Here is a 9,404-nt window from a genome sequence, read left to right on the forward strand (position 1 = left end):
TTGGTATTTAAAGCTGGATCCTCAAATCTTTGTTCAGGCTCTGACTCTGTGGCAAATAACCATATTAAAGGAAGAAAGTTATATGTGACTATAATGCGCAGGTGAAACTGTACGTATCTGATGCATAAAAAGGATTCTGAATTTTGAGGTCTACTAAATCAGTTGGGTTTTATTGCAATATGGTTTTTTGGTTCATTTGTTCAGGAAGAGAGCATATATTAAATATGAAGGCCATATATATAGGAAAATAATGATTTTATTAGTTAAGAAAGCAAGAAAAATATGTAATGCCCTAGTATTCCTTGAATTTGCTTATCCAGCACTAGTGTAATACATCTTCCTTCTTTAACCAGACTTCTAAATGAATGAAAGTCCCAGTAAATTAATGAGGCCCTTCTGCCCACTTTATAAAGGTTAAGTTATCCAACAACGACTAAAAATAATGATAGGTGACTCAGGTGGACAATGAAATTCTAAACTTCAAGTATTAAATGACTACCTTCATTCATGTAAATCGGACCATAAATTAACTTTTTAATCTTAAGACAAAAATGAATTCAAAACAAATTTATAGTACTTGCTCTGTAGAAAACTTGCAGTCAGGGAGAGGGCTGAGTTAGTTGAATAAGTAATATACCCATACTCCTTAATATATAATACGTTAATGCAAGGTATCTTCATATTGATCTGCTGCCAAACAATCATGATGACTTATTTTTCTGTAAAGAGCAGGATTTTAAAACATCAGCTGACATTATTTTTCTTTATTGCAGGGTTGGGTTGGACTGTGCTCACTTACTATGTGCGGACATTAAATATTCAGTTTAAATACACTGAAAAGAAATGTGAAAGCTTTCCAGATTTCCCAACTTTCAAAAATTCCCATCTCTCCTTAAGGATGTTCTAAAGGACACTTTTAATGAATAGCCCTGAGTGATTTTTTGTCGTGTCAAGATTCTCACAGAAAAATGAATTAGTAGAAACTTTGGACAAACTTTTCAGTAATTTATACTTTTTACATTTAACATTTAATGTAAATTTGATGTCGAACAGTGGTTCTATCCCATACTGCCTGTATGCTTTTCAGTTGCATCTTGCTTCCTATTGTAGTATAGCTACTGGACACCAAACCGTGGAGCTACCAGATGCTGTGTAACCTGTTTAGGAGAGGTGCGCTGATTCCCGTGGTTTCACAAGTTCCTCGAAAAGACGTTTGGAGAGGCTTTCCGTCACTGACACGAGCGGAGGCAGGCTGCCCAAGGTCTTTCTCATGGCTGGAGAAATGATGCAGAGATTTTCCCATGCAGCAATTCACGGTGGGGGCAGAGATTGAGAGTTTCCTGGGAAGAAGCTGCCAGCCTGGCTCCGGAGCTTGGGTCCACTGCAAGCGGCAGGTGAGGCGCGAACCCTCGCTCCCAGCGGTGCCGTGCGGTGGCACGTCCACGTCCCTCGGAACATGCCCAGGTGCGGAGCAGGACTGTGGGAGGAAAGTCTTGCTCGTCCCTTCGAGCTGTGTTTCGTGTCAAGCCACGGGGAGCTGTCAGTGGCTTTGCAACACGTTCGGTCAATGCTGCGTACTCACAGATACTGCTGCTGTCTGTGCTGGGTTTAATTTGGGGGGGATTCAAAGAAAGTACCTTGGGAAGGATTGTACGAGGAGAAGACACATAAACCTTTCTTCCTGACTCAACTTTGTTATTTTCGCAAATGTGGAACACATTTGGTCTGGCATCCCATTTGATTTGTTTACTGCTTTTGTGTCCCACATTTGGAGAGGCTTTCCAAAGACAGATATTTCTCTCATCTGGCCTGGCTCTGTCTTCTGCACAGAAACCCCAGTATAGGTGGGTGGAGTACATGTCCAGGGTGTTTGGGTGGGCCGTGAAGGGGAACACAGTGAACTTTTGGAATAACCTGGGCTGTAGTTTCAGGCCTGCCAGTGGTTCAAGTGTAGAAATTACGGGATTTGTTTGGGAAATGATGTTAGACAACATCAGCTATCGGCCCTTACCTTGGTTGCATGCAGCTCGCTCTTTACGTGATCTGCCCCTGGATGTGGAATATTACAGCGCTGTTATGAATTATTCTGTCTGTGTGCTTTGGAAAGTATGCAATATGGCTCATTTTCAAACATCACTTCTGTTATAAAAATCAGTGGCTCCTGCAGTGACCTGAAACTAGTCAGGTAGGATTTAAAAGAGCAAAGAATTTCACAAATGGCTGATCTGTTACTTCACTGTGGCATGTGTAAATAGTGCTGTGTTTCAAAAAAATATTCCCCCCTCGCATTCTAGATAAGACTATTACTAGTTTTTCATGCAACTATAATTCCCAGTTTAGGTGGGACATATTTAAGTCAAATCAACCTGAAAGGAGGAACAAACCCATCCTCTCAGCCCAGCTTTTTTCCAGCCAGAGCCCCCTCCCTGGAGTCTTCCTTCTAACCTCCATCTCAGCTGGCCTTGCCCTTTTCAAATACGCTGAGGAATTAAGCAAGTACTAGCTTCACTGCCCTTGCCACCTGGTATATCTGCCAAAAGGGTTGGGAGATCTAAAAAGGGAAATTTTTTTCTGCATATACTCTAAGGCTCAGCGTATAGACCCTGTCATACCGTAGTCTTTCAGAAATGCATTGACTTCACTTGAACACCTCTGTAATGGTCCAGAAGAAGACACTTTTCCCCAGAAGCCGTTGCCTAGCATGCATCATTCTTGGCAGTATCTGCAAATAAACTTATTGTAATTGATTTAATAATTTTCATATAAAAAAATTATGATAGCTGCGGACAGCTATAAATAACAGAAATGAAACACATTATTTGTACTGCGCCTTCACATGCACTTGTTTAGCTCTTTTTGCTGTTAAGTTAAAACATCTGTTTCTATGGAAGTGGAGCATTCCATGCAACAAACACAGCACTGGAAGTGACCCACATATTAAATGACAACATTTGACAAATTCTAGCAGTTGATTACTGGGGAGGAGTAGACTGTGGTTATAATCAGAGTAAACCAAAAAAATGTGTACCTTTATAAACCTAGAGTTTAAATGAAACATCTGTACTAAATCATGTTTGTAGAACAGCACTGTAGCCAACTACCAGACCATATGATAATGGGGTGTTTTTAACAATCCCTATTTCCATCGCCATCTTCCAAATCAGATCCAGACAGTGCCCACTGGCATGAATTCTGCTGGAAACCAATTGGGATAGTGTCAGGCTGCAGTAGATGCTGTCAGTTTAGATATAGATACCTGTAAAAAGCCAGCGATTCCAATACCTCATGGAGATTATAAGCACAGGTAGAAACTCAGGTGGATATTAGGGTGCTTCATAGGCTACAGTCTTTTCCAGGCATATTTTAACTGAGGCTTATACCCTGGAAAAGGTGGATATACTGCAGTGACTGTGGAATCTTATTCTTAAGGAAATGTGAGTGTACAGCAAGAAAATGGGTATTAGAATTGCAGCAGCATGTCAGCTGGTGATAAACCAAGAGCGCTCAGACTGGCACCAAACCCAGGTTTGGCAGCTCACTTAATGCTTTGAGTCTGTGAAACTGGTATACAAAAGTCAAGTAAGTACAATTTTCTTTGAGTGCTTCCTGTTGCTGTTACGTGGATACAAAGCAAAAGAGAACTAGTTTAGTCCATCTCTTTATGTAGATTCTTAAAATGATATTCGCTAGTAGCATATGAACATCCAAATTTTCTTATTACTGCAGAATATCCCCTGAATTAATTTAAAAAAACAAACAAATGCCCAAACTTTTTATTAGCTTTACATAGTCACTACAATCTTCCAAAAACTGAAAAAAATGCAAACCCACCCTGCAACTACATTGTATAGTTTTAGATGGCCTGTAATAAAAAAGTTGCCGTTGTATTAGGAAAACCTGTTCAGAATTCCTTGACAAACATGAGTGATACTCAATAAAAATTGAACTATTGAAAGAGTGAAATATTACTTGAGTGACACTCAAGAAATAGTAGTTAATTGACATATGGAAAGTTCTCACTCTGAACAAGTAGATGAGTGCCATCTGGCAGGAATAGAAGAACAGGCTACATTAACAGGGAATAAATAATATAAGGAGTGGCAGTGTCTAAATTTACATTTATCGGTTAGCAGGACATACCTAAAATACTATAATAATCAAATTATCTCATTACTTAGAGCTAACCTGGCAGGGCATTATGTCCATGAGGAGGTAATGGGATTCTTATTTAAGGGACGAGTTTTTAAGATAACATGCAAGTTGTACAATGAGGAGGTAGGGAAAAATCTGTACAGTATTCATTTAAGATATAATTTTGGTGGATTTTGGTGTTCCAATACTTTGTTTTAAACATTCTATTTAAGTTTGCAGATAGTGTGTAAGAAGCTTAAATACTTAGACCACTGCCATAATAGAAATTGTGACTGAATTCAAGAATAACAACAGGAAAGTGGACAACCAGTGCAACCAGTGTGCTTAAATATACAAGAAAATCTGAAATAAAAAGCTGAATTTCATTGAGATAAACACAAAAGGTGCGGGGGGATAGGGGGAGCAAGGAAAGTTGAAGCTCAAAAAACTTAGAAATACAAGATCATCTTTGGGTTTATATTTTATTAAAAATTTTTCATAGATTTATAAATGTTATTTTCACAAGGGACTATTAGATCATCTGGCCTGACTTGATCTTGTATAAAAGCAATGTCTAGAGAGTCCTCTGAGGGGGCTCTTCCTCAATTTATTTGATACTGTATCACTAACAACGTGCAGTGCTATTACACAAAATGAAACACTTTGTCATACAGATCTTTAATGAAATAATTCTCACAATATATTTCTTGAATACCCATTTTTATGATCGTGTTTATTTCAAAATCCAATGCAAAACTTAATTCCTAGTATTTACCTGAGCTTCAGTTCAAGTTGTTTGCTTCTGGTGCCATAGCATCTGACAAATAAAACCACTTGATCGGGACCATCTAAATTTTCCTTATTCTTTGGCCTCTTTCAGTATCAAGCCATCAGTATATGTTTCAGTATATTACTTTCTAAGTCATTTATAATGGCACAGATGAACTGTTGTATAAAGTTGAAAAAATATCTCTGAACCTGCCAACATCAGTGTCTAGTTTCTTAAGACTAACCTTTTGGTTTGGAAGATTTTTACAATGGTTGTATGTCTGACTAATGAAAGTTGTCAGCTTAATCTGCCTCATCAAATACACTACTAACTAAAATTCTACTTATATTTAGGAAGAGTGTTAGTAATTGATGAAATAATTCCAAATTCGATATAAAGGCAGTTTCAGAGGGTTTTTCTACACCACAATGTGAAGGCTGCAAGTTACACACAATGCCTCATCACTCACGAACAGAAGATCTTTACATGCACAGTGAATAACAGCTAAATTAAATGGAACAGGTATTTTAGACAAGTTAACAGTCCAGATAAATTTGGGGACACCTTTCTTAAAATACATTAGGCAGGCAGAATTACTCTTCTTCTCTCAACAAATGCAGCCACATCTTAACCTCATGATTTTTAGAACTGTCTGGTATTAAACTCACTCCAGCAGAGAAATTTTGAGTTTTGTAAAGTCAGTGAGCATGACCGCTACCATTTTGTAACTCTACTGCATTTTTCTTCTCGTATCATGTACCATTATTTAATTCTATTTTGCCATTTGTATGTCGTGTGGGATCCTGCCTGTATGGCATGACAGTTGAAAGTCTGGCACACATTCTTGACAGCTGTTTTGAAGTGAAGGCTGTGATGCGTGCTACATCTGGAGGTGCTGAGGTTTGAGTGCAGACAGTGGAAAAGTCCAATTTCTCTTTAGGGATGGCTGGGATAGATTTACAATATCTAAGCTCTCATTCAGGAAGGGGACTCCATAAGGATCTACTCAGGCAGATGCCGTTGCAAAATCAAAGCCAAAGACTCTATGGCACATTTTGTGATACTACAAAATAAGTTAAATAAAAACAAGTTAAATATTCAGTTAGAGCATTGAACATTGCCTATACTATCCTGAAATGTCAGCCAAAAGGTATACGTTTTCTGTCTGATTTTCTTCTAATTTTTAAGATACATTTTTGTTTACTTAATATATATCAGTGTAAAGTTGGATCTAGACTTCATAGCAGACTTTATGGATGACTGGAGAATTGTGAAAATGGTAATACTATCAATCTCAAGAAATTCAAGCCTAATTAATTAAGATGCAGTATGTCTTAAAGAAGTGGAGTGGAAGGGAAGGGGTTGGCAAGTTATTTTTTTTTAAACTTGATCTGTTAACATTTTTGGTCTGGGAAAAGGATGATCTTTTACTAATGATTTCATGTCCTGCCCAGTCAAAAACTCATCACTCACACATTTGTGTCACATAAACCCAGTACATTCTTATAGTTACAAGAAATCTTCAATTTTTAGTGCTATATAAAAATACAATCAGTTTTGCTTAATTTCAGAGAAAAATAGAAACTCACTTTGTACACTTGCATACTTAAAAAATAAAGCTGGCCAAGTTTTTCTACATGCTGTAGCATTCACGGAGTGATGCATTTTTGGAACTGTAGGCCTTCCTCCTGCAACACTTTTTCCTGAGAGTAGTACTTTCCAAATATTTCAGGTTTCTATTTTTCAATCCAGAATGTTCCTCCTAAAATAAAATTATCCTGGGTATTTTATAACGTATAAGGAGGCTGGGATTGGTGACTGGTTTGGTTATTGGCATTTTCTTGATCTTTTTTCTAAGTATTTTCATCCCTTTGGCTTTTGGAGACATGGTGCTTCCAACGAACTGAGTGCCAGCCGTGAACACTGGATACGTCTCTGAAGCAAAGGTGGGGTCGGTGCGGGGCTGAAGATCTCTCGTGTCCACACTATATCCCTCTTCAAAGCTGTGTTGTGCCACATAACAACAGTTTGACCTATTCAAGGCCTGGATGGCGCATTCCCCACCTCTGCCCAGTTCCACAAATCCCCTTTGCAGCAGAGGAACTGGCAAAGTGTCAAGACGCCCCTTTCTTCTCCAGGACCTGTACATGAGTGCCCAGGACAGTGAAGCTTCGTAGGGTCTGGAAGGAAAAACAGAACATTTGATAAAGCCAATTGGGGATGCACTTAGATGCTTTGGTGATGGTTACTACAGCAAATCCAGACTTGTCTTCACCCTTGTGCTTAAAATGGTGGTTCCTACTGAGTGCTTCATTCTGTAGCTGCACCAGAGCATATTCTTGTTCAAGCATGGCATCGTACTCATTCTTGTCTTCCAGTTTCAAGGCTGTATTTTCATTTGAAGCCAGTGACGTTGTTTCGTGGAAATGCAGGAATCCTTGCCAAAATCAGCCAAGAATAAGGCGATCATCAAAATAAACTTCCACTCTGGTCATGTTTCAAAAAATTCAGTAGAGCCTAGAACAGCTTGACAGCCCTACAACTACTTGTTGAAGGCCCTGTAGCACATAGAAGTAGAAAATGTAAATGTTCAGATTTTTGGGGTGAAATTCCATCCAAATCATTCAAGTACACAGAAATGTGCAACTTCAACAGAAAGACTTTCTCCATCTGAAATAAAATATTATTGTTGCTGTTGAAGAACTCACTTTACCCAGGCAAGCTCCATCATCAGATGGTCTTAATTGAGTTCTGACACCCAGTCTAATCAATCTGTATTAAAGAAATAGCAAAAGAACTTGACTTTAGTTTTGGGAAAATTACATATTTAAAGGACTTGAGTATCAGCCACAGAGTGATTTTACATTAAGTGAAAGCTGCTGTTAGGAAAAGAAAATTGAGAAAATCTCAGAGCTACTCAGTCAGCTCCATTCACTGCACATTTTAAGAAGAGAAACCTTGCTGATCATAAATAAGTTACTGTTTGTTAAATGAGAGACCTGTATATTCCTGAATGATATGTTATTTTTAAGAAACCTCACTTCTTATCCACATAAATATCAGGGAAAGTTCAAATTACTATTTTCCTCTATGAAATGTTCATTTTCTGTTTTCCCCCATCCAGGATAGCTTTCAAAGACTATGTAGTACTTCAGACTTCTAGAAGCTAGTGAGGTTTTTACTTGCAGAACCAATGGCCAAATGATGGTTGGGTGGTCTAAAGTTTACTCAGCACCCAGATGTTATATGGTTTCCAGAGCTTCTGTGGTTGAATTTGGATATTTCATTTTTTTATTCTGTGCACTAAATCATTATTACATATTATTCAGGGAGTAATGGAAAACTGTTAGCTTTGACATGATATAATAATATAATGAAAGCCTGAATTATAATTTCTTTGACATTTAAAATGTCACTGTGTACATTTTTAATTATTTATACATTATGCACTCATAAATATATACACTCATTTGTGGCAACCAGACGGTTTCAAAATCATTGGTTATTCATCATGAAGGTACACATGAACCTCCTGCATCCCCACAGAAAAGTAAGTCTTTTGTCCTTTACTATTTACCATCAAAGGACTCTTTCAGTGGTTTTTTAAGCATTTCTTTACAGCTGTATTTTTCATACATCTTAGCTTTGTGTTGCCTGAAGTTATCTATCTGTATGAAAATTAAAATGATGACAGGCAGATTGCAAAGAAAAAGCTAAATTCTTATGTCTATATTATTTCTGAACTAAACTGCCAGTTATCTTTGGTTGCAAATATGCAGTTCCATGGGGCCTTGAGGGCCTCAATGGTGGAAGCCATCTGCTGCAGAGGCTTTAGTGTCTTAGGGACTCAAAGTTTCAAAAACATCCAAGGATTTCTTTCTATATGATACTGTTCATTTTTAATGTGCTGTTACTTCTCTTCCTATATAGAAACATCAATGTCAGTCATTTTAGTTTTAATTATCTGGTAGCAAAAATTAGTGAATTGCAGTGGAATCTTCTATAGTGAATCTGGCCGAGATATACATTTTACTCACTATCTCACTTAGGCATTTGTCTAAGGTTAGACATTAGTGTTGGCTAAACTTTTAAAAAATCAGATTGACTGTAGTATTACCAATCCTAACCATGCCATCTGTCTTACCTCAGTATAATACACAGAAGTATTAGGAGCCTATTAAAAGATTCATAGTAATCAGAAAACTGAACAGAAAAGTCAGTGAGAAACTCCAGTGCCAAGATGTCGCTGAAGTTTTTGCCATTGTCCCACACTTAGTTGTCTAACTCGCTGCTCTGAGAAGGAGAGTCACAGTCCAGACACACCTAGTAAGGCAGCCCTTAGGTTCTGACAAACAGCTCGCTTTGTCAAAGCCCATTTTTACATATAACAGTTGGGCACTTGGGCTACCTGTCATGAAAGGGGGACACCTAAGTGCAGGTCCAGCCCTGTCTATTGATGTCAATTTTACATCTTGCATCTCCAAGATTGGCTGGAAAGGGCTGA

The 9,404-nt window shown here is 38.0% G+C and overlaps 1 long non-coding RNA gene across 3 annotated transcripts in view; it reads left to right on the forward strand.

Moving 5' to 3' along the window:
• LOC104320879 (uncharacterized) overlaps positions 1 to 8,357 on the forward strand; it is a 48,383-nt gene extending 40,026 nt beyond the window's left edge. For all 3 annotated transcript variants that reach the window (XR_011324115.1, XR_011324117.1, XR_011324116.1), the window contains one exon: positions 1,111 to 8,357. This is a non-coding gene — a long non-coding RNA (uncharacterized lncRNA). The remainder of the gene's footprint in view (positions 1 to 1,110) is intronic.
• Positions 8,358 to 9,404: the final 1,047 nt, after the last annotated feature.

This window comes from Haliaeetus albicilla, chromosome 3 (assembly GCF_947461875.1).
Source record: "Haliaeetus albicilla chromosome 3, bHalAlb1.1, whole genome shotgun sequence".
Lineage (NCBI taxonomy): Eukaryota > Metazoa > Chordata > Aves > Accipitriformes > Accipitridae > Haliaeetus > Haliaeetus albicilla.